Genomic DNA, 23,425 nt, shown 5'->3' with positions numbered 1-23,425 from the left:
CATCATTTCCAACTACTATTTGAACATTTGGTTTAGAGTAGTCATGAACTATAATTAATGGTATTTTTTTTTTCCCTGATAAAAAGCGCACTTTATTGTAGTTTATTACCTGTTGGTCCAAAGCTCCATAGGTGACGTAAATTCATTGTGGGTTTTAGGACGGGGATAGAGGAGGGGGCTTCTGCACAGGATGATGATGAATCCACATTCACCATCTGTGATCAAAAGCAGAAGTTTTGCCTGGGCTTCACTGCCTGTGATGCCCCATCCAATGTGCACATATTGCTGGTCATTCTGAAGCCCGTTGGAAAACAGAAGATGTGAGAGGAATTTAACCCCGGTGCTGTTGCTATTGTCTGGTAGGACACTTCTATTATCGTTTCTTTTAGCTATACCATGTGCCTGAGTTTAGACCATGGGCATCACGCACTGGCATCCTTTCTCTTACAGAGGAAGACCCCCCAGAAAAATGGGGGGCTGCTGTCATCATCTCTGTGGTCCCTGCCCAGCTCCAGGTGCCAGCCCAGTGTTTCGCTTGTACAAGTGAGCTGGTAGCACCAGGCCACCGGGCGCAGCCTGCCAGGAGGAGAGGGGAAAAAAAACCTAGGCACCACAAAGAACATTGAGATGAATGGCTCTATTTTATGAGCCATAAAAGTTTTATTCATCTTGACACCGAAACAGGTTTAGGCAGCGAGCTGACACGCCTTAAATAAATAAGTGGAATTAATTCCCCGGCTCTTGAAACAATAGCGGCGTGCATGTCACGCCGAGAGCTGCCCCATTGTTTCCCATGGCTGCGCGATATTGATATTATTTGTGTTTTTCCGTGCGGCTTCCTCTGGGGCCTGGTTGATCCACTTCAGATTCTTCCCCTGTTTTATTAGAGGTTGAAAAAGGTTCAGGACCTGGTTGTACTGCTGCTCCCACCGACAGCTCAGGAACCAGTTTGGCGTCTGGTTTGTCTGTTGTTTTACTGCTGACCTTCAGCTCAACTTTCCCCCCTGACCCCAGGAGGCATCTATCATGACAAGAGGCTGTTTAACACAAATGGTGCCCATTTATAGGGGAAGAGAGTCAGAAGATTTCCTTTTTATGAAGAATTTGGTTTTTCACCCCTCTTTTCTCAGTCACCACAGGTGAAATCCCTCCCAGCAGCTGGCTTATGAAATAATGCGAGGGGAGGCCGTAATGAGCTGAAAGCACCCTCAGCTGGAGATAAATATATGCAAATGAGATGCACAAACAAAGGAGCCTGGACAGAGAAATATCTGCAATTCCAGCAAAATGCTGCCTGCAGCTAGAAGATGAACAGCTTTGATAAAATGGTAACAAAAAGCACCTTTTTATCCTCCAGCTTGTTTTACATTGCAATAGACCATTGTTATTGTAACCCAGCGGAGCATGCAGAGGCTTTTCTGCGCCGGTTCAAAAAAACCTGTTTAAACATTTGTTTTTAAGGCATTCAGGGGCGATGATCAATGCGCTGTTTTGTTTTTTTGCCGGCTGGGGGTATTTTTTCTCGGCTCGCTTTTGCTGGGGCGGGCGTTCTGGGGGCATCGGGGCCGTTCCCTGCCGCTGCTCCCGCCGTTATCCCGTTACCTGTTGGGCTCTCCGTGGGCGGCTTTGGTCGCACCGGCTCGCATCGAGGTGCGCCGCCAAAAATTTGGAGTTTGTGTCCGGCACCGCGCAGGGAAGCCGCGAGCAGCGAGAGGCAGCGCGGGGACGGGGTGTGGGGGGGAAATCCAGGCATGAGCATTCCCGAAGCAGCACCCAAACAGGCAGCTTTAATGAGAGCAATCAAGCCTCCGAGCTAATTCAGAGACAGACATCTAACACGCTGATTTTAATAAGCTTTTAAAAAGGCAATCGCTAACTTTTAAAAGTCTCTCTTATTAATTTAATTGTTTGGGGTTCGTACGTTGCCAAAACAAACACAGCCACTAAAATATGGTTTCAATATGCAGAAGTAGCATATCTAGACAATGTTTTAAATTAGCCCTGTATTTTGGGGGCTGGAGGGGGAAAGGAGAGCGAGAGGCTGACTTCAGATGACTTAAAGACATTTTCTGAGCAGGGTTGGTCATGTCAAAATAATACCTTGACATTCTTGCCTCTACCTTTATGAATCCCCCAACATATCCGTAAGGATGCCTGTTTACCTATAGGTTTCTTTAGAAAATAAGCCCAGTCCCATACCATACGCAGTTTACTTGCTAAAATGCAGAGGAGAGAAAGGCACAGAAAAGACAGTGCAGCAATACCATTTAACTTCTAACCTCACAATATCATTAAATAAATCTTTATGAATTTATAAAAGCAGCGTAAACACCATAAAGTTTAGGCAGCCCTTTCCTCGAGGCACCAACCGCAATTTTTAGATCTGGCAAGAAGAAAAATAGACTTACCTTTTAGGAAAAAAAAAAACAAATCCACCTCTTACTACGTTATACGGCTTTGGCACTTACAGATGTTAGAGTAGACAAGTGTCGGATTTCCCGATGTCAAGCAGATTTCCTAATTTTTCATAAGCTTCTCCTGTTGCATTTTTGGGGCCAGATTCAAGAGTAATCAATTTAATTTGCGTGGCTGTGCAACGGCAATGGGTCTACGCGCACACGTAGGCTCTCGTGACCCCTGGAAGCCGACGGGCAGCTCTCCGCTGGGAGCCCGGGGTGCCCCAGGCGCAGGGTTTCAAGAGTTAATGGAAACTTGGTGAGGGCAGGGAGCCTTTCTTTTTGCAGCCCAGGTTTGCAGCAGCATAATTATGTTCAACTGCTGTTGTTTGAAAAGGGCAAACAGCATCTTAGGCACAGAACAATGAAATTACAGCTGAGATTTAGGTTAGCAAAAGCCGTCTTCTGCAGGCTTTTATGATTCATTATTTCCCATTAAATACAGTATTAGAAGTGTACACCAGATAGCTCATGGTTGCTGCGCTCAGAGCACATTATCTATATTACACAGGTCTGGGGAGCAGAATTAGAAAACTTTGGGGGAATGAGCAATATGTGTTTGCTGATAGAAGTACCATATGGCTCATCTTCCTCAATTGCTTTCATTGCGACTCTGATGCTGGAGAAATTAAAGTTTTATTTGATGTGGCACAGCTTAATGAACTGTCTTCTGTTAGGAAAATTGAATATGTTTCCTGTTATTTGAGCACAGAGCCCTCATGGTTTTGGCTGATGAGGGATGCATTATGTATTGTTTATTTAGCATTTTGAAAACAAAAGCAGATATTGGAGGTAAAATTGATTACCGCAGGATGTGTTATATAATCACATTTTTCTTTCTCTCTTTCTTTAATTTACAGCCCTGCCTATTATTTTTATGAGAGCCTTTTTCTATCCCCCCCCAAAAAAAAAAAAAAAAAAAAGGAGAGAGAAAAAAAAGAGAAAGAGAAAAAAAGGGAGGGTTGAGGCAGAGCACAGAATCTCTGCTTTGTTTAAAAGTAGCATTACAATTTTTAAGGCTTAGGGACCAAAGTGCATGCCCACGTGCGTTAACCTGCAGGTCGGCTCTGGGGATGCTTTGTTAGCAGCAGCCCTGTTGCTGTTCCTCCCCGTTGGCTGCAAGACACAAACAGGGGAGCATCGGGGCTTCACCAAGCAAATCCCCCAGATTCCCTATTGCTAAATGTACTGGGGAGATGTAGTTGCACACTGGTGCTGGCCGAAGAGGAAGGGGTGGGTATCAGAGGGTCTGGTGTACAGGAGCGTGGGGTGGAGCGGGGCCCACGCTACCTGCTGCTGTCGCATCATTTATCTGCAGCAGGAGAGACGTTATTGATGGGAAGGTGGTTCAGTTAAGAGGAAATGTGTATTTTGTGTTGTGGTTTTTTTTGGTTTTGTTTGTAATACATAGAGGTGCACACACACTAAGGCATATGTGCCATACCCATACCATTGGGGTGCTTTTTCTCTGTTAGTAGCAATAAATGCCATGACAAAAAGGGCTGTATTTGCTCTCCAGGTTTGTAAACAGACAAGTATATTTAAGTATAACGTGAAACTTCAAGGGGAAAAAAAAAATCTTTAAAGTATGCTAATCTGATTAATTCCCCTTCCACTCTCTGGAAATTCTGCCCGCTCCCTGTGATGCTTTTGCTGTTATCGATCTCCCAGCAAAAGGGGTGATCAGAGAGCTCAAAGTCAAAACTAGCCCAGCTCCGGTGCAGCACCTGCTCCTGCCCTCCACACCACTCTGACAAAAAGGCAATTTGTCTCATGTGCCCCTGGATGCTGGAGGACGTTGGCACCCGCACCCCTTCAGCACGGCTCGCACAGAATCCAAACGCCATCCATTAAAAGAGAAAGTCCCAATGTGTTTATAGCAGCGGGCCAAGTCCTTGTGCCGACACTACTCCCATTGACGTCAGCAGGGCTTTTGCTCAAGCAGGGAGCGCAGGATCCTGCCCTGCACCTTCCTGAAGCAGAGACTGGGGGGGGGGGGGGATAAGAAGCGGGGGGAAAAAAAGACAGAAAAAGAAATCACCAGTATTAGAAGGAGCGTGTTGCTCTTGAAAATGTCTCGTAGCAAAGTGATTAAGCAAAGGCCATGCAAACAGTGACTATAAATATTTTGGTTCTGTATAGCTGTTCAAACAGTGCCCCGCTGTAATTTCAGATGGGCTCAAAAATAAATAAATTACATGGGGGGGCGGGGGGGGGGGGCGGAACACAGAGGTGGGGGGGGGAGAATAAAGGATTACATTGCAGCTAATGCCAAAACCACAAAAAACTTCATTTTCAGACAGATATATTTCCCGGGGAAGAAAATGGTACATTTTTATGAAAGGCTGCTCCATGACAGGAGCCTCCTTTGAGGAAGACCATTATGCATTGTTATCAGCGTGGCGTAATTTGACTGTTGACAAAGTATCTGTGGCAGTGAGAATGAAAGCAGTTAGAAGTGTGGCGGGTTGTAATCAAGAAGATGCTTAGCTGTGCAACGCTGCGTCTTGAGCAGATTTGAATCAACATTGCCTTGAGGGGACACACACACGCACACACACACACACACACACAAAAAGTCCATTAATTTTTAGTGGGAAAATTAGAGTGGCACTTGATGAAGTGAAATTTGACATGCGTTAATTGCTCCGCAGCTCCCCTAATTAGAGATTTTTCAAATTCTTTTACTGCTGTCAGGCTGATGCCGCATTGTCTTTGCTGGACAACTAGCAAAATTGCAAATTGGGCTGATAGAGAAGTCAGACGCTGGGCGATCGCTCTGCAGCTTGATCACCGCTGATCCTCATTTTCATGGGAGGGCCTACGAAGGGCACTGGGGGAGAGGGCGAGGACAATAAAATCCTTCTTCCTGATAAATAAGGAGCTGTGGTTTAACAGAGCTTGCTTAAAAAAAATAAATAAATAAAAAATAAAGGGAAACACAAAGCGAGACGGTAAAGGAGATGGTAAAGCGACAGAGTTTGAAACAAACCTCTCCCCTCTGTTAAACTCACACCGTGTGTAACATTTCATGGGGGATTCTGCCTATAGCATGGCACAGCCGAGGGTCATGTAGAGCCGCACGGTGCAGGGGCCGGGGCCGGGCAGGAGGGTGCTTTGCACCCAGCCACGGCGCTGCAGGAGCTCACGTGTGGGGCTGGGCCTCAACACGGGCTTTTCGGTGCTTTTGCTTTTGTTTTTTTCCCTCCCCGCTCACTCCTCCCCTCCCTTAGCCTTTGACCCTCTCTTAATTCATTAACATATTGAATTTTTTCAATTTTCCATCTTCTTGCAATAACAATATTAATGCCGGGGCCGAGGCCTGATTGGAGCTAAATTACTTGTTACCTGCTGGCATTTATTTATGTGGCATTGAATTATAAAGCTTTGCTATTGTCATGCCTTGGGCGAATTGTTTATGACACCAGTAATAGGAGTAATTGTTATTGTTGAAATTACCTGTCAGCTACCCATAGCAGTGGCCCTTGTCCCACTGACAAATAGTGACAGGGGAGAGGGATCCTCCGCACGTCCTCCTGATGACTTCTCCTCCGATAATAAGGAGTGCAGGGCCTCTGATAATTTGCCTGTCACTGCCGAGCGCGGCTCAGAGAGAGTTGGCCAAATTGTTGTCATTCACTTTGACAAAGACAGCAAAATGCTCTGGAGCAGGGAGGAGGATTATCAAAATAAATGAAAGCGCTTACACATCCTTTGTTGTTGTTGTTTTGTTGTTTCTTTTTCCTTTTTTTTTTTTTTTTTTTTTTTTTGCATTGTGTGATTTTTCCCCCTCCTTCCTCACCGGCCTGCCTTCATGCAGGGGTTGCAAAGAGGGGCACACACGTCACAGCCGTGTGACTTCAGAAGGGCAGGGGGCTCCTGCCATTTGCTTTCTGTGTGGGTTTCTAAATATATATTATATTTTTCCCTCCGCCTAATGCTGCCCACGGTTCAGGAATTACCGAGTGTCATTGCGAAAAAAAAAGAAAAGCTTGGGTGGTGTTTCTGCTGGGTGGTGGTGTTGGTTTTTTTTTAATATTTTTGGCTTGCTTTGTCTTCCATACTGGGCAGCAGCATCACTGCTGTCAGCCCTTCTGCCTTTGCCCAGGGCCATGCCGCCATCCCCCAAATTACCTTCCCCCGCACCTCCTTAAGCAGAGGAGGTCCCGCTGCTAACGAAGCGAGCAGAGGGCTCCCCGCCAGTAACGAGGTGATGTTCCTCGTCAGAGAGCTGGGCCGCCTACCCAACCTGCGGCACCCACCCCGCACCTCCCACAGCTCATCCTGTGGCAGCAGCAATCACTACTTTACGCTCAGGTAACAGCTACCCGGGGCATGAAGTGCCTCCGGTGCTGCTTTAGGCCCTTTGCTGCCTTTAGCCCCACCGTCCGACGGGCCGAACCTCCCTGTGCGGCACCATGACAGGGCTTCGTCCGCTGCCAGGCTGTGGCCTGGCCCACGCCGATGTCAGCAGCGCCCCAGCCACGTGCCGGCCCCCGGTGGTGCTCGCTCCCATGAAGGGAAGGCAAATTTTGGCAGGGGGGAACCGATCCCCCTGACTTCAACTCTGCACCGGCGCGGAAAGTGTTTCATTCATAACCATTCGGCTCAAGCGCATAATTTAGCCGAATTATCAGCCGCCTCCATCTTTCCAGGGAACGAGCGCAAACAATGTTTTAGGAACAGACATCTAAATTTAGTAGGTTTTGAATAATTGATAGGATTGTGTGACAGAAGATAGAAACTTATGTTTCTAATCATCCCAGAGCATTTTCTCGTTCCTCCCACCCCTAAATGAAGTCACTTTGTTTGCAGTTAAATACACGGAAGATGTCCACTTAACAAGTCTAAAATTGTGATACCATTAAGGGGTTATCCACGGCAATAAAACGCAGGGAACATGCCTGGGAACGCGATCTGTAAGGCAGATAATTTTTAAGAATGTGGCTTGTCCTTGCTTTGTCTGGATAGAGACACGCTAGTGATCCTGGGAGGGGAAAAAATAAGGCACGTTTCAAAATAAAGATATTTAAGACGCGCAATACATTTCGGGGCATTGCTGGAAGCTCCCGTTTGATGTTTTTCCTATAAAGCCTAAATTAAGCCTCCGAGGGACGGCGATGTGTCTCCTGCTCCTAGTTTCACCGAAAACCAAAATAGGTTTTAAATGGCCACGTTACGAACATGCGGGCACGCTTTCGCACACAACAGTAATCGTCCTCCCTCTGTTTCCCCCCTTCGTTTCTAAACACGGAGCCAGCGTCACGATAATGCATCTTTACATTCAAAGCTCATTTGAAATGTAAACTTTTAGCAAATGGCAATGGCTCATGTAGCTGCATTGCTGAAGTGACTGGCAGCAAATTCCTTTTTCTCTCTCCCTCCCCTCCGTGCAACGTTTTGAAATACCCATCAGTGTCAAAGGAAACTGCGCAGAGCGCTGCTGCTGCTCTAAATAAGGCAGAGCAATGTTAAGAAAAACGTCAAAAAAAAATCTCGCTGGATTAAAGTGACATTTCTGTACCATGTCAACGCGGATGACAAAGCTTCATGTTTTGCATAATTTCAAAAGATATTCTTCATAAAACATCCAGTGTATAAACAGGCAGCGGGCTTTTGTTTTAAACATTTAAGATCAAAAGTTATGGTAAGAACAATTAATATTGCCTATTAAAATCCCGTGTTATTCTTAGAGATACATTTTGTGGTCACTGACTACAAATAAAAGCAAAGGAACTGAGCCACAGTTTCTCACCAATGTGCAATCTAGAAATATGAAAAGGCAATTTTCAGCCTTCCCCCCCCCCCCCCCAAGTTTCTCTTAGATGTGTTTGCTGAATAAACTGGATTAACTGTATTTAAAACAAGAGATAAAGAACAGATTTTTATTACGCTGCACAGGCTGCCGGGCTTCCACTCTCCTTTCAAAGCACTCCATGCCTGGAACAAAATATGCATATTTTACCTTTTCTGACACTTTATAGAATAAGCAAAAAATCCCTGCAATAATACAAATATGGAATCAATAGGGAGTGGTGTAAACAGCATTTTTTACCCTTTCTCTTTCTGGCCAAAGGCTGGCGCATTCCTCCCTGCGACTTTTGTTTGCAGTTTTGCAGCAGGATTAGGAAGCAGGGAGGGACGCACTCGTTCAGCTGAAGGACCTCTCGCTGCATCTGCCTGAAAAAACTCCACGACTGCTGTTAATCCAAAACTAATGGCCAGAGCGTGGTCGTAAGTGCGAGCCTGCTAGCAGCTGAATTTCAATGGACGTTTTCTCAAAAATAGGTACAAAGAAAAGAATTTAGACAAATTTGCCTCTTAACCTTTAAAGATTTCCTGCCTATTCCAGTATGTCCTTTATTACATTAATTTTTTATTTAAATTACACCATTAACTGGATATGAATTTATCAAGAATACATATATTGATTTATAAAACAGTATCATTAATTATTATAATAGCTAGATGTAGCTGATATTACAAAGCCATTTAAAGGTTTTTAATATAACTTGGACATACATAGATAGATAGACATTATGGACAAGACTACAATTTAAACTGGCTACCAGCAGTTAATGAAATCCTTGATTTATCTTCTAGTTTAGAGATTGATTGTATTGTTGCTTTGCAAAACTATTTATTTTGTGCCATTTTTCAAAAGATGTCTCAATAAAAGAAAAAAGACAAATAAAATATTCAGTCAATTCTCAAAGCATGTTTTGTTTTATATTTTCTTTCTTAATGCTGCTGCTGATAATTTATTACAAGTTTGGAGACTTGTCACCTTCACAAAGAATTGGCTTGCTTGATAGTAGCTTTGTTTTGCAAATGCACAATTTCACATATTTGGAGCAAAAAAAAAAAAAGGCTGTTTTTCCAACAACATTGTGCTTTTTTCATAAAACAAAAAAACAACAAATGCCTTTCTAGCATAGATTTCTTAGGCGTATTTTTGTTTAAGCTGTGGAAAAATGGGACTTACCCTAGTGCTGCAAAGCAGGCAGTCATGGAGAGCATTTTGATTTAAAATGCAATCTGAAGAGAAGAAAGAAAAAAAAAATAAGGAATGATATAAACAAACAGTACACCGCTTTCAAGTTACTCCTAAAATGTTCCTAGATTAACTAATACATTGAAAGTTTAAATCTTTACACATTGTTCTTGAGGGGCTATGTCTCTTGACTCTTTATTTATATCACTTATTCTTGTCTGGCAACATATGTTCCCGATTTATTATAGTATTTTTACTGTTAGCCAGACAAATGTAAGGGCTAGCTGAGAAGGGTAGTTTCATCTGATGAGTTTAACAATTGCAGGGCATCCTTTAGGGTTAGCCAATGGGCTCTTTTGAAGCTATAATACTCACCATTAACCGTTTGGATGCTGAAATATTTGTGTTGTCCAGGTTGGGGCTTCCCTGGTGCGAGCCTCTTTGTTTCAAATGGGTTCACAGGCAAACGCACTGCAGTGGGCGAGAGCTGCTCATCCAGCAAACGCTGCCGTACGCATCCCGGACTGCGCTGTTAGAGCTAGCGGGTAACAAGTCTGCGCCATGCGTACCCCCCTCTGGCCGGATAGAGAGAAAGGCGTACAGAAAATAATGCTTAAAAAGTCTAATTCTGTGATGTATGGTAAATATTAACCATAGGCGTTCGGAACTCCCTGTGTGCTTTCTGACTGCCGGAAGGTAACGGGGAGGAAGGCTTCCTCTGTCAAAGCACAACCCCAAAAATGTGTATTTTAAATGGACGCCCCGACACCTGGGAAAAGGTGGGAGGAGAGGTGGTGAGCTGGGTGCCGCGTTTTACACGTCTCACGTTCAGGTGACTTGTTCTGGGGTAAGAACCTGCACTTTTTCCATCTCCTGTTTCCTCCCCTTGTCTCTCTTTGTTTGATGCCAAAAAGTTCCTGCACATCCACCAGAAGCTGCTGGTGGAAACGGGTACATTTGCATTTGCACCCCCACCCAGCTGTGCTTGAGCTCCGGGGAGCCAACAGGTTCCCAGCTCCAAGGAGATGTAGGGATATAATTCCTAGCATAACGTCACGTTCACAATCTGCTGCCTTATGGCACTCAATCAGATCACAATGCCTATCAGCATGTCCTACTATGGGTGGGATGCCCATCGTGGGATGCTCGGGACCCCTGCGCACCAAGGAGCACAGGGCAAATCCAGAGCAGGCTGTAGGGCACAAGTGATATTTTTTTTGCCTTTGGGAATCAAGTCAGGCCTTGGGGATAGGAGACAGCTCTGAAAAGTTTTAGCTTCCCCTGCATCTTCAGAGAATGAGGGAAGGGTCAGTGTAAAGCTTACACAAGACCACATGTTCAGAGCGGTAATCTGCTGGGGAACAAAATACAGAGGGCAAGACATGGTGTTTCAGGTAGAATAAATACAGCAGTTTATAAATAAGCAATAAATACAGCAGTTAGACTCCCCGTGGGATCCCTTGAAAGGGGATTTTGACTCAGGGGGTCAGGGCACATCTCCTGATGTCACCAGTGGACCCTTGGCAAACACAGCACAGTACGGTTGTCACTGGGATAAGAGCAAGGGGAGAAGCGCTCCTGGGGTTTTTTGCTTTGACTCAATAGCAGTTCAGTTGTCCTGGGCTCACTTGTTTGTGGCATTTTTTTTTTTGCTCCGCCCCCCCCCCCCCTTTTTTTTAATTAGAGAAATGGCCAAACATTCTCTGTGCTTATTGCAGGGGAGTTGATAAGCAGCTGAACTTCCTAAAGACGACTTGAATTCAGCTGTATGCAAAAACGTACATAAAGATGGAGATCTTTCTTTCTGATCATTTTTGTATAGCATGAAGATAGCCCCACTAATTCCTTACCCCAGATTAAATTTTAATTGCACTTTGGCTGACCCAAAACAGTGGAAATGAATGCAGGTGGAGCACGGGGTGGCTGTGGTCAGGGGCTGGCTCTCTCCAAAGGTTTTCTGGAGGCAGGTGCCACCGGTACCCTGGGCAAGCATCGAAAGTGGCAGTACTGGGGCTCAGAGCATGGGGCTTAACACCTATTTAATTTTCTATTTTAAGGAGGTTTCTGGCAACTTCATAATTAAGTTAATAACCTCTCCTGCTTTTGTTTCACTCCTGCCCCCCCCCAACACTTTTTGGTTTTAGTGTGGGGAGGGAGGAACAGGGAGCAGCTCGGTCCCTCAATCACTCCCTCTCTGTTTTGTCCATCACCTTGGTTTCTTTCCCCTGTTTTTGACCTGCACTTTTTCTGGATCAGACACTGGCAGGTTGAGAGGTAATAAGAACCAGATGGACAGAGTGCAGAAATTGCCCAAATGGGTACGAGAATGTGGGGAGCTGTCAGGCATGGAGAGAAGCTGGAATTTTTCAGCAATAAAATGGGATTTATCGCCACTCTACCACAGTCATTGCCGACAACCGTTTACCTTGACAGAAACCCCATTCCAATAGGCCATGCCGATGCAGATTTTTTTTTTTTTTCCCAAAGAGTGATGATTGGTATTTGTTCTAAGGCTCAAATGGCCTGCACTAAAGGTGAAGCATTAGGCCAAAGTCCTGTATTCCCTACTGAGGCAAATGAACCTGCTAAAATAAGTTCCTTCCACAATAGCTGTGTAATTGAAACCAGAAAGTGAGAGAATTTGATAAATTGCTTGACCCTGAAGGAATGTTAAGGTCATAAATTTTCATTGCATTTTTTGCCTCTTTTTCAGGAAAAAAAAATAATTCTCTTTTTATATATATTGATTATGTTTAGCATTTGTCTCCGAATTCCAGCTAGCTTCCAGATCATTAGCCATCGCTCTGCCATCCTCTCCCAACAGGCAACAATTACAAGGTTTCCAGCATCCCCACCTACGCCGTCCTGGAAAGGCTGAAGAACACAAAACATTCGCAAACGGCAGCTCTTACATCCGACGGTGAAGGAATCTGCCGCACACAGCACTAACAACCCGAAATGGAGAGTTTAGCAAGTGTAATCCATTTAAGAGGACGGAGTAAAAAATGGTGCTGTGCTTGGAGAATGATGGAGTAAAAAAATGTCTGCAAATCATTTACGGGGAATCAAACATTTATTGCCGTTCTTACCTTTTTTTTTTTCTTCTTCCTGTCTTCTAGTTGAAAAAGGATGTTCAGTGTGTTATTGAATAATATGTGCAGATGTCCCTTGAAGTTCAAAAGACCCAAACAAACCCCAAACCCCAGAGTATCTTATGATGGAAAACCACGTTTCAATAAGAAGTAAATAAATTGAATAAAACCAAGAAAAAGGTTAAGAAGAATTAGGAGAATAACTGGCAAGGTAAAACGTTCAGCAATGCTGCTCTCCCTGTGCTTGCAACCATCAATAAATACAGCCATGCTAAAATCACAGGCTAAGAGGGAGTGGTGGCACATAGAAGTGTTGGTTTTGTGTGCTTTTTTTTTCTCCTGCAGTAACAAAATTCATCTCCTCAACTGGACCAGCTTCTGCTTCACCACTGACTGAAATCTGCTATCATACAGCAACTGCTTTTTATAACCAAGCTGCTTTTCCCCCCTGCCTGGAATATAACATTTCGGAGGCAAAAATCTCCTTGTAGCACTTCAGCAAGGAGTTACGCTTTCCGTAGCCATACACACTTAACCCAACACGAAGCGAGTTAAATAATCATTAGCACAGTAACCCATTGCTATCAAAATCTTATTGGTCCTCTAAATTTTAAATTAATGGCCTGTCTTCCTGTTCTCTGTGTGTGTCTGTCTGCTTTTCAGCCACCTCAGTGCATAGTCATAGATGTTTTATCAGCACATATTAGCACATATTAGATTATTTGCATTATTGACATTTCAATTTTTAAAATTAAAAAAAAAAAAAAAAAAAGCAGGAGGAAGAATAGTTCCTGCTGAGTTGTTTTATCTGTAGACTTCTGGTTCTTAAGTAACCCATCCCAGCATTAATTAGCAGCCAATATTTGACAAACCAACTAAGAAATGCACTCTGTCCCTCTGCAGCCAAGTTGCTATAGCTCAAAGAAGTTTCCTTAAGAAAGCAAAAAAAGAGGAGATAAAGTAAAAAGAATTGGAACAATGCCCCGATAAAAACTCAATAATTTATACTCACTTTTTCTTTTTTTGAGAAGTTAAATAAAACTGCTTTTTTGTTGCTGTTTTTGTTTGGTTTTGTTTTCTTTTGAAAAACTATTTTTCTCCCCATAAACTGTTTGATTTCTGGCCCAAATCCCTTTTTTCCTTTTTATTTTTTTTTTTTTTTAGTCCTGAAGTAATTTCTAGTCATTTTAAGGCAGTTACTTATTCGGAGAATGAAGGAGTATCAGCTGTGTTTCAATTAGAGAAGGAAAAAAGATAAAGACTTGGAACTTAACCTAAAAACGCGAAGTGACATATTAGGATGAGAATTTTCATATGTTGCTGTATAAATATTTTAATAAAAGTCCTAAAATAATGTGTCTGCCTCCTGCTTTATAAAAGAGAGGAGATTATGAAGTGCAAATGATGCAGCTTAGATGTATCTATCTGACTGGGATTTTTCACCATTAAAGAGTCTCTTCATGCCTCTCCTCCAGAATTTGGCTTTAGAGCCCCAAAAAAGTATAAATCTCGTGAGTATAAATAAAATATGAATGGCAAGTGGCTTCAATCACTAATATTTTTGCAAACTAACGTTCAGCTGATGCAACTCGATTTTGTTTTGCATTGCATTAGTGTCACGGTGGCAATGACTGGCCTTTATTCACTGAGCGTTTGAGTCAGCACTTTGAGACATTTTTCAGATTAGGTCATACTGCAAATTTGCAGCCGATACAAAGGTTGATTAAGAGAGCTCCGCAATTTTAAAGGGATGTCGTGTGAGGAGAATTAAGGCCTGCGTGATAGTTCCAGGAAATGCGAGGCCCCATAACTAGGTGGGAATAATGTATGGGCTATATGGGGAAAGAACGTATTTCCTCGGAGTGCTCGAAGTAATACTCGTTTACAATTTAACAAAGTCCTCCCCCCTGTTACGGAAGAATTGTGTTACGGGCCTTGAAAACAAGCCGTGAATGACAACAGGGACACGGAGGTGAGCCCAGCTCTCCCTCTGCCAAAAGCCAGCCCCTTCCTCAGCCTCACCTGGTGGTGGGTGCGGACCCAGCACCCTGCCCTAGCACCCTTCCTCCTGCTCCCCCCCACTAAAAACGACCCCACACCTCCATGGGACCCTTCCCCATAAAGCAGCAATGCCACGGCGAGGCTGAACAGTGCGAGAAACCCACCCTGAAGAGTTTCTGGGCAGGTCATCAGACATGACTCGGCCAGGGGTGCCGGCTCAAAAAGCACACGGAGAAAGCACCTCGGAGGAGCTGCTGGGTGCTGGAGAGCTTCACTGCTGATGGCTCTGTGGGAGGCGAGGAGAGTGAGCTCTCTGAAGGGCCTGATTTGCCGCGAGGGCAGACTCAAGCCTAACACTTCTGTGACGCTTTGGGAATTTTATTTTTCAAACTTTTGTTGTGGGGAACAACAGCTCCTTAGGAGCAGAGAGCTCCTCTTAATTGGATGTAAGTGGGTACAAGCCGACCACCAGCTCCGTTTTGGGTTAGCTCTCTGACCCACTTGACAAGGCACAAAGCTGTTATTAACGCCGAGTTTGCCTAATTCATTGATGCTTGGGACAGGATAAAAACAAGCAGGATTGTGGATGCAGCAGTAGTGCTTAACCCTCCTGCCACCAGAACTCAAGTCCCACAAGCTATGTTTTCTACACTCAGGACTATTACCGTGATTTAAAGGTCTAACAGCAGTGAAATAAAACATAAACAATTGAAGATCGAAGCCCGAAGAGAGATCTCTCACGGCATGAACAGCCACGAAAGCCAGAAAAACATTGCACATTCCCCTTTTGTATTTCCCCTCGTTCCTTTGTAGCAGGGTCCCTGAACTTGCATTTTGAATGTGGGCAGCCGGCTGCGTTTCATGTTTTTGATGTTAGGCTCACCCGCAGACCTCTCCATTCCCCATATGTTTCTGGATTCAGTCACTTCGCCACAGCCCTCTCTGACAGTACAACACCTCAAATCCCTCCGAGTGGCAGAGCCTATTTTACTCCCAGTCACTTTCAATTTGCCTCCAGTGTTTCTCCGAAGGTTTGAGCCGAATGTGATTTCCAGGACCAAACGCTAGGACGTGGCAAGCAGCAGGCCACAAATGAGAAAGTGGCTGATGCCACGGTGAGAAGTCGCTGGAGGTGCTGGCTCACAGGGGGACTGAAACAGGAGCGGGAGATGCTTGCAGCCACCATCAAAATATTTCAATCTTTTGAGCTACATTCACATTTGAGATCCCTTTACCCTGTTCTACTGGGTGAGAGGAAAATTGCCATTAAATCCTGAAACCAAGAGTAATAAATGAGATTTAAGGACATGAACAGCAACAAAAGGTGTATGCCTACTGCAGCAGCCCAAATATCTGCTGCAGGCCTGCTCCAGCAGCATACGCACCTCGCAGAACCCAGCAGGAGCAGCACAGAGGTATCTGCTGCAGCTTCTGGTGCCATTGCCCATCTCCAGCACTCCAGAAGTCATGAATCAGGCAAGAAAGGAAATGAACTCACGCCAGAGTGACTCAAACCAATTGTGGGAAAACAAATCGGGGGCTTCTTAAAAAAAAATAGTAATAAAAAAAAATCTTACTGCCTTTTGAGCCTTTGTGGGGACACTGAGAGCATGCTTCCAAGCTCTTTTGTTCTGCCCTAAGGGATGGAAAGCTGCTCTTAATACAAGAAAACAAAGCCCTCCACTGCCACTACCAACAAAAAAAGCTGAAACGCTTATGAACACTTTGCTCCAGGCACTGTGGCAGTAAGGAAAAATCATTGCAACCATCACAAGACTTGGCAACACCAGGGCCATGCCAGCAGAGTGCTCTTACCCATTACTGTAAATCACAGGCTGAGCCCAGTTTGTTGCGAAACATCCAATTGTGGCTCCTTGGATGTGATAAATAAAAATACCGTCCCTTGGTGCACTTGACTAGCATTTGTGGGACCGAGAGGAAAATTCACAGTTCTGCACAGGGTCAGGACAGAGGCGAGACGATGCTGGGATGTAGATCGGCGTGAACAATTCACAAAGAGGAGCTTCAAGCGAACACGTAACTCTCTGTGCCTTCGTCCCCATCTGCACAACCACTATGGCCAGACAACTACTTCATTCATTTTAAGCATTGCAGTATAAAGTGTTTGGAGAGACAGGGCTTGGGGTCATTTTGGTTTGGGTTGTTGGGTTTTCTTATTTGAACGGAGTGCAACATCTGCACTCTCACCGAAGTCCAACACGTGGAGTCAAAGAGAAGCTGAGATGGTCCCTGGGGCTTGTCACAGAGCGTAGCATTCACCTTCACCAAGACATCTGTGTCAGCATGACACTTCTGTTAATAAAAACAGGCACCAGACCAGGTTTTGGGGCACATGATGGCCAGCTGATTTGGTGTGCTTTCTGCTAGGTAAAGACTGAGAGCAGCCTCCTGCTCTGCTTGGACAGATATCCTGGAGCCCACAGGGGCCAGCAGCCCTTGAACATGTGCCCGTGGTGCTGTAGGGCCCTGCCTCAACCCAGCGAGGATGGTGTTACTCGAGCCTTTCCTCTGGGAGTGCTTCCACATGCACATTTAAAACACAGCTTCTGCAAGTTATTTTATGGGAATGCGGCACAACCACTCAGCGTGGATGGCTTTGCCTCTCTTTTCTGCTGCACAGAGAGCTGGCAGAAGGATGGATGAAGCTAGAGGTGAACCTCCACAACCAGCTCCGAAACCTGCAGAGCAATGTCGAATACATCAAGAAGCACGCTCAGTTCCTACAGAGAATATTCCAAAAACAACCGATTCAGAGCCCTCCCCTTGCTTAGAGCACACACTTTTTTGCACACACCAGACCAGCTGAATATTTATAGGAGAGGTTCAAGGTCAGGCTGCCGCGCTCAGCACCCTGTCAGCCGGTGCTGGGGTGGCCAGCTGGCAGGTGGTACCTCCCTGCCGAGCCAGCAGCGTGGCCCCTCACACACCAGCTGGCTTCTGGGGACACTGGCGGTGAGGGACCTGCGGTAAACCCAGGCAGCCTGACACCCAGAGTCACTTGGCTGGAGTGAGAACAGGCCCTGACACACCAACATTTAGGCAGAGCTTCACTTGGCAGGGAGATTTTGGAAACCATCTTTTCTGCTCTTTTCTTCTTCCCCGTCTCTTTTCACCACCATCTTCACCACCTGAGGTCCCCTTGGTACGATGGCTCCCTCCAAGCCACGCGAGCCAGAGCCCAGCATACAAACCCATACACCGAGCAGTTACACCATACGTCCTACATCTTCACCGATACCTCTAGTCTGATAACAAGCTCATGCCTCAAATAAGATGGGGAAAAGCCAAGTGGTTAGGGGCAGACGGTTTGCCCCACCAGCTCCACTGAGCAGATGAGAAAACGCACCTAATTAGCTAAATTTATTAATACGCTGCTTGCTTTTTTTTTTTTTCCGGAGAGGATACAGTTACATTATAGAGGTGAAACATGACTTTTGATGATCAAGCAAGCAGTGATTAAATAAGGTTAATCCTCATTTTATATGCTAATAGGATATTTATAATCTCAACTGCATATCCAATTTAGCTATTTTATTTTCTGTTGTTAAGAAAGTATTTCTTATTAGTGAAAGAGAATACCCCTACATTCACTGCAGATGCTATTTTAATTGGGCTCAAGTGCATTGTGTGTAATTAGTCCACTTCTCTAATATTTCATCTATAATTACACCATGAACAATGTGCTTAAATTTCAGAAGGGCTGCCAGTTTAATTTTTTTTTTTTTTTAATAAAACTGCTAATTAATTGGTGACCCTTCCCACGGACAAACGATTCATATTGTAGCCCAGCCACAGGGCTCTCAAAAGAACATCTTTTCAGAAGTTTGAACACCTTGTTTTGCCACAGAGCCCCTGATGTGATGAGCATGAAAGCACCTCGACCACCCACCTGGCTTCACCAGGACCACCATTACAAGCCTCCTAACGAGATACTGCAGGGCAGGCAGGACTTCAGCAGCAATTTTAGATGATGTTGGCTATCCAGAATGAGCAACAGGATGTTGTTTCATCCCACCCACCTAAATACATTGCACCCGTGGCTCCGATTCTCCATCTACCGAGATACTGCCCAGATACTGCATCAGTAAGAAAGAAAAGAAACAACGCCGAAGGTGTTGCCAGTGAATTTGTTGTGATCCTATCAGCAGGACTGAAAGGTCAAGTCTAAAATACACTCTCCTGGAAAATGTCAGGACAAGGTGCTATTCAGAGGCTGAAGAGCAAGCTGAGCTCTCTCAGAAGAAAGCAGCATAACGTGCAAAAAATCACATTTCCCTCTAAAATACCTGCAGTGATTTCACTGGCTTCACGCTGTGCTACCAAGCCTACCATCTTTCATGGAATATTACATGAGAAACTGAGGATATGGCACTGGGATAGAAACACAGTAGAAACACAGAGGTGGTTGTGAAAATGGAAGGACCTTCCCCCTTCCGCACCATCACTCCCCCAAAATGACAGCAAGCCATTCAGCAAAAAACACGCAGGTATACATTTATATATATATGCACAAAGTCATACCTGGTCACGTTGAGTGTGCAGGATCTTTGTCTCGTGCTCCTCAGACAACTGTTTTGCAAATGCTGCTCCATGGCTGTGCTTGACATTTCCTTCTGGAAGGGCAGCTTCACCTCAGGTGGCCCAAATCCAGCCCAATATTAGTAGGAAAACTGCAGACACCTTGAGGTTAAGCTGTCCCTCCTGGATGTGTCCATCTTTGGTTATCCCATCCCAGGGCTCACAGTCATAGGGGCCTCATCACTGCCAGTCTCTGATGATTTACAAGCACACAGAAAGGGGACTCCTAGAAAGAAACAGAAGACACCAAAGATTATCCTTCCTACATTCACCTCTCTAAAAACAATAGAAATTCAGAGAGAAAAAAACATTAACACCCAGAGAAGAGCCTTGCCCAGGAGGACAGACACAGGACTTGAGGTCTCCCAGGATCATGTTGTCCCTTCCCAAAGAACCCCCGTGAGAAGCCAGCACTTCTTGGGCAGGTTTTTCTTCTCTCTGAAACACTAGCTACTATTTGGGGAAAGGTGGCTTTCCCCCCCGCCTCCCAAAAGCCTGACCTCTTCCCATCTGCAGGAGAAAGTCAAATCGCTACCAATCTGGCTCCGACATAAACTAACTCCTTCTGCCCAGAGTTTATTTTTCAAAACAAGCATTCCTGCAATACGCTGTTTGTTTAAAACACAGCATAAATGCCAGTAACCCAGCATTCACAGGCAACAGCAACCAGAGGTCTCTCGCTTAGTGTTTTAGAGCTATTAAGTAAATCAGAGGAAAATTCCTCAGGAAATGATGGGGTTAGGCCTGATGGGCATCCCTGGGTGATTAAATGCAACTTAATGAGGTCACGGGTGACAGCTTTGGGTGCAGAACTGTTTAAACAGCGTGCAAAAAAATAGATGTTCATAGCACACAGGGGACTGGAATCAAGGCTGGTTGTATTATCCGTGGCACAAAAACATGCCAGAAAAGGTGGCCTTTGTCCTGCCCACTGCCCATTCAAACAGTGAGTGGAGATGGGGAAAGAAAAAAAAGGAAAAAAAAATAGCGGGCATGAGGAAGCAACAAGCTTGCTTTGGCCAACACAAAGTGGTAGCTTAAAGGTAAACTACTTTTCACTGTTCTGAAATTTTTATTTTTTAATTCAGAAAACAGAAAAAGTATGACAATACGGTTTCAGAGACCAGAAGGAACAGGAAAAAAATGTTAAATTCCAGCACACTCAAGGTTTTCATACCCATCCTTAAAAACTAACACCATTGAGCAAACATTAAAGGGGCTCTCAGCTAGGAGCGGTCTGGATAGTGTCATGAGTCAAGGATGGCCCAGCATCACTTTGATTTCTTACAGGTTAGAGAGGAGGATTTAAGTCACAACATTTTATTCCCACCCCCACACACACTATGTCTCTAATAGAAAATGGTTCCCTTGATCGAAGGAGCTAAATTCTGCTGTCATTCTGCAGGACTGTGGGATAATTACATTGACTTCATCTCAGCACTTCGTTCCTGCTGATATGCCTGTCAAGGACAGGAGGGGATGCACGGTGTCTCACTTTCCCAAGTAACCCTTCAACACCCACCCAAGAGGGGCTTCTTACACTCCCACCACTGTACTGCCATGGAAAGAGGACCCTGGCTGGCAACCCACCAGTGATAGGGCATCTTTGTGGAAGGACAAAAGGGAATTTCTTCCCTTTGTCACCCTTAGTTTGTGGCCAAAGGGGCTTCCCATTATGCTCTGTTGGCCCAGAACTACCCACTGTTCTTTCTCAAAGAGCAAACAAATGCCTATAGGTTTTCGTGTGTGGTCAACAATGATGCAATATATCCTCCCAGCTGGCAGCAGCCCCCCTTTTTTATTTATTGTGCTATGTTATTAGTCATACAATTCACCTAGTAGAGAGTGACTTGCATTCACTTGTGAAGAATGAAGATTTTACCAGTTGACTATTTTTTTTTTCAAAACTAGAACCCATATTAGTTGGAAAGGGAAAGGCCAAAGGGAAATTATTGCTATTTTAGACAGCAGCATAAATTTTCTTCCTATTTTTAACCTAGCTTTTAATTTAATAAGTTTTATGACCCTTATATTAAGTACATATGTTTTACAAGACATTGTGTCCCTTGAGTCACCCTGAATTTGCTCTACTATAGCAGAGTTAAATGAATGAATACTGTGTTTCTGATTTCAGCTCACCCCTTATTTGATCCTTATATAGTCAATAAACCCTCATAGAAGCATGGAGCAACTGAATTAAGCAGTGTGCCAAAGCTCTGTTTGTGAACTCTCTGTTAGTCTTTAAAAGGGAATTAGTAAATTGCTATTCTCTTATTCAGACCCTACTATACCACTGCCAGGTTTCACATGCTGTTTACAAGGGATAAATGGGGATATTAATAATACTTTTGAAGCTATATATCACCAATTTTATTTTCCATATGAAAATTCAAAAGGATGGCCAAGTTTTTCTTTGTTCCCCCCCACAATTTAATTTTTTTTTCTGTTGTTCTTTGAAAACTTGGAAAAACAAAAAGATATAGTCAGCCCTGCACAGGTTATAGACTATTAAAAAAATGCAGTTTTGGAAGAAAGATGGGATATCTTTTCAGAAAATAAACATGTAAACAAAGGCCAACCCTACTTTCCCATGTAAGTAATCCTTTCACCAAAACTGGGGCACATGGGTGACTGCAGAATCAAGCCAAAGGAAAAAAAAATAATGCATGCTGCAGTTGGAATAGAAGCAAATTGGAAGATTAATCAAACTACCTGGAGTAGATCCCTTTAAAAAACTAAGACCCCCCTCCTTATACTCAGTGTCTGCAGAGAAAATAAGCATGCAGAAGATTATTCATGTTTGGGTGCATTTACCCTATTTATTAAGTAATGCTCTAGAGCAGCTTTTCACAACAGGTTTGCAATGGTGGCAAAACACAAAGATTAGAAAGGGATAGTTGATGTTTGCTCTGCAGTGGGAAGCATGAGTTATTGATTGGCTTCATATCAGCCTAGAGTTCCTTTTTAATATAATAAGATTAGTTCAGAAGGGTGTTTTATAAATCGGGTGGTTCTAATTTGATTTGAGTACTGGCTCTTAGTGACTTGCCAAAGTTCAGTAAATATGCAGAGTATAGTATATGCACTTTATCTTTGTGTATTAGCTATGACATAAACACAGAGGGGAAAAGTCAAATTTTATACATCAGAAAATGGGTTTGTTGCCAGACATTATAACATTGCGTATTTAATTTAACTGATATATGTTAAAATGGGAAACCAAATTCAATGAGCTGTTTGTTTCTTTCTACAAATACACTTACATCAATGACCTCGGAGGACATGACCTTAAAATGTAACTAGATGTTTAAAAGAACCTCAAAGATCTATATAAGACATTAATGTTTGTGTCAGAGGGCAGTATACAAGCATGTATATACTTAGCTGTCTATATGTCAACTGCTATATTTTTTATTGTTACAGGAAGCCAGCCAAAGTCCCAAACAGGAAAATTATCAGCTTTTTTTTTTTCCTTTCTTTTTTTTTTTTTTCTTTTTGGCATGGTCCTGTTTAAGACTAGAGGCATGACCTGAAGTTAGAATGTATTTTAGCCCTATTCAGTAACAATTTTGGCACCTTGTGCATGCTTTCCAATGCTAACTCTCGTTGGGGAGAGCAAGGCCCCCACAGAGCCCCATGTAGGGGATAGGTACAGCATGCAGCCCAGCTTTTGGTGGAGGACGAGGCTCCTAAAAAAAGGAAGAACCAACCATTTTAACCGGACATGTGGAACTCCTGGTCACATCCCAAGGGAGGAACCGATGTCAAGTTCTGCTGTCTGTCAGGATTAAGTGCCTGTTTGCTTTTTCACTAACATGTGGTTTGGGAACAAAGCAGCTCAAATCTCCTCCATTCTTAACAAAGCATCTCAAATTGCTGAGTAAAATTCCTTAATCCCCCGTCTTAATCTGAAAACACCAGCGCCACATGGTAACACTGAGGTCTCTCTTTGTCCACCGTAGAGCGCATTGACATAGATGTTTGGTTTGGAGCTAACTTTTTTCTTCAGCAGCCTGTTATCGGAGGGAAACTCCAGGTGCTTTGTTCTCAGAGCAGGTCTGCCCAGGTAATTTTCTTCCTTATCTTTTCATTCCAAATGAGAAAACTCAAAACACAGCAGCAGGAGAACAAACTTGCGTGGTTTTTCAACTTCATAAACACAAGGGGTAAAACTTCAGGTGAACTTTTCCATCATGCAAACCATGAAAAGGCGTTTGGTAGCTGCTTGCGTTAGCTGTTGGCTGCCTGCTCCAGAGGGCAGGCCAGAAGACACAGTGGCTTTG

At 44.0% G+C, this 23,425-nt stretch overlaps 1 long non-coding RNA gene across 5 annotated transcripts in view; it reads right to left on the bottom strand.

The window, feature by feature from the left end:
• LOC308192986 overlaps window positions 1-23,425 on the bottom strand; it is a 67,739-nt gene that overhangs the window by 6,207 nt on the left and 38,107 nt on the right. For 4 of the 5 annotated variants that reach the window (XR_013949272.1, XR_013949273.1, XR_013949274.1 and 1 more), the window contains 3 exons: window positions 19,086-19,368; window positions 9,826-10,025; window positions 9,442-9,494 (listed from right to left, as the gene is read on the bottom strand). This is a non-coding gene — a long non-coding RNA (uncharacterized lncRNA). Of the gene's footprint in view, window positions 1-109; window positions 4,442-9,441; window positions 9,495-9,825; window positions 10,026-19,085; window positions 19,369-23,425 lie in introns of those variants that run through there. The other variant, XR_013949276.1, reaches the window with a different exon arrangement.

The sequence above is a fragment of the Anser brachyrhynchus genome (genome assembly GCF_964034855.1).
Source record: "Anser brachyrhynchus genome assembly, chromosome: 3".
NCBI classification, from domain to species: Eukaryota; Metazoa; Chordata; class Aves; order Anseriformes; family Anatidae; genus Anser; species Anser brachyrhynchus.
Note: the sequence above shows the minus strand (reverse complement) of the source record. Positions and strands in the feature narration are given on the sequence as shown.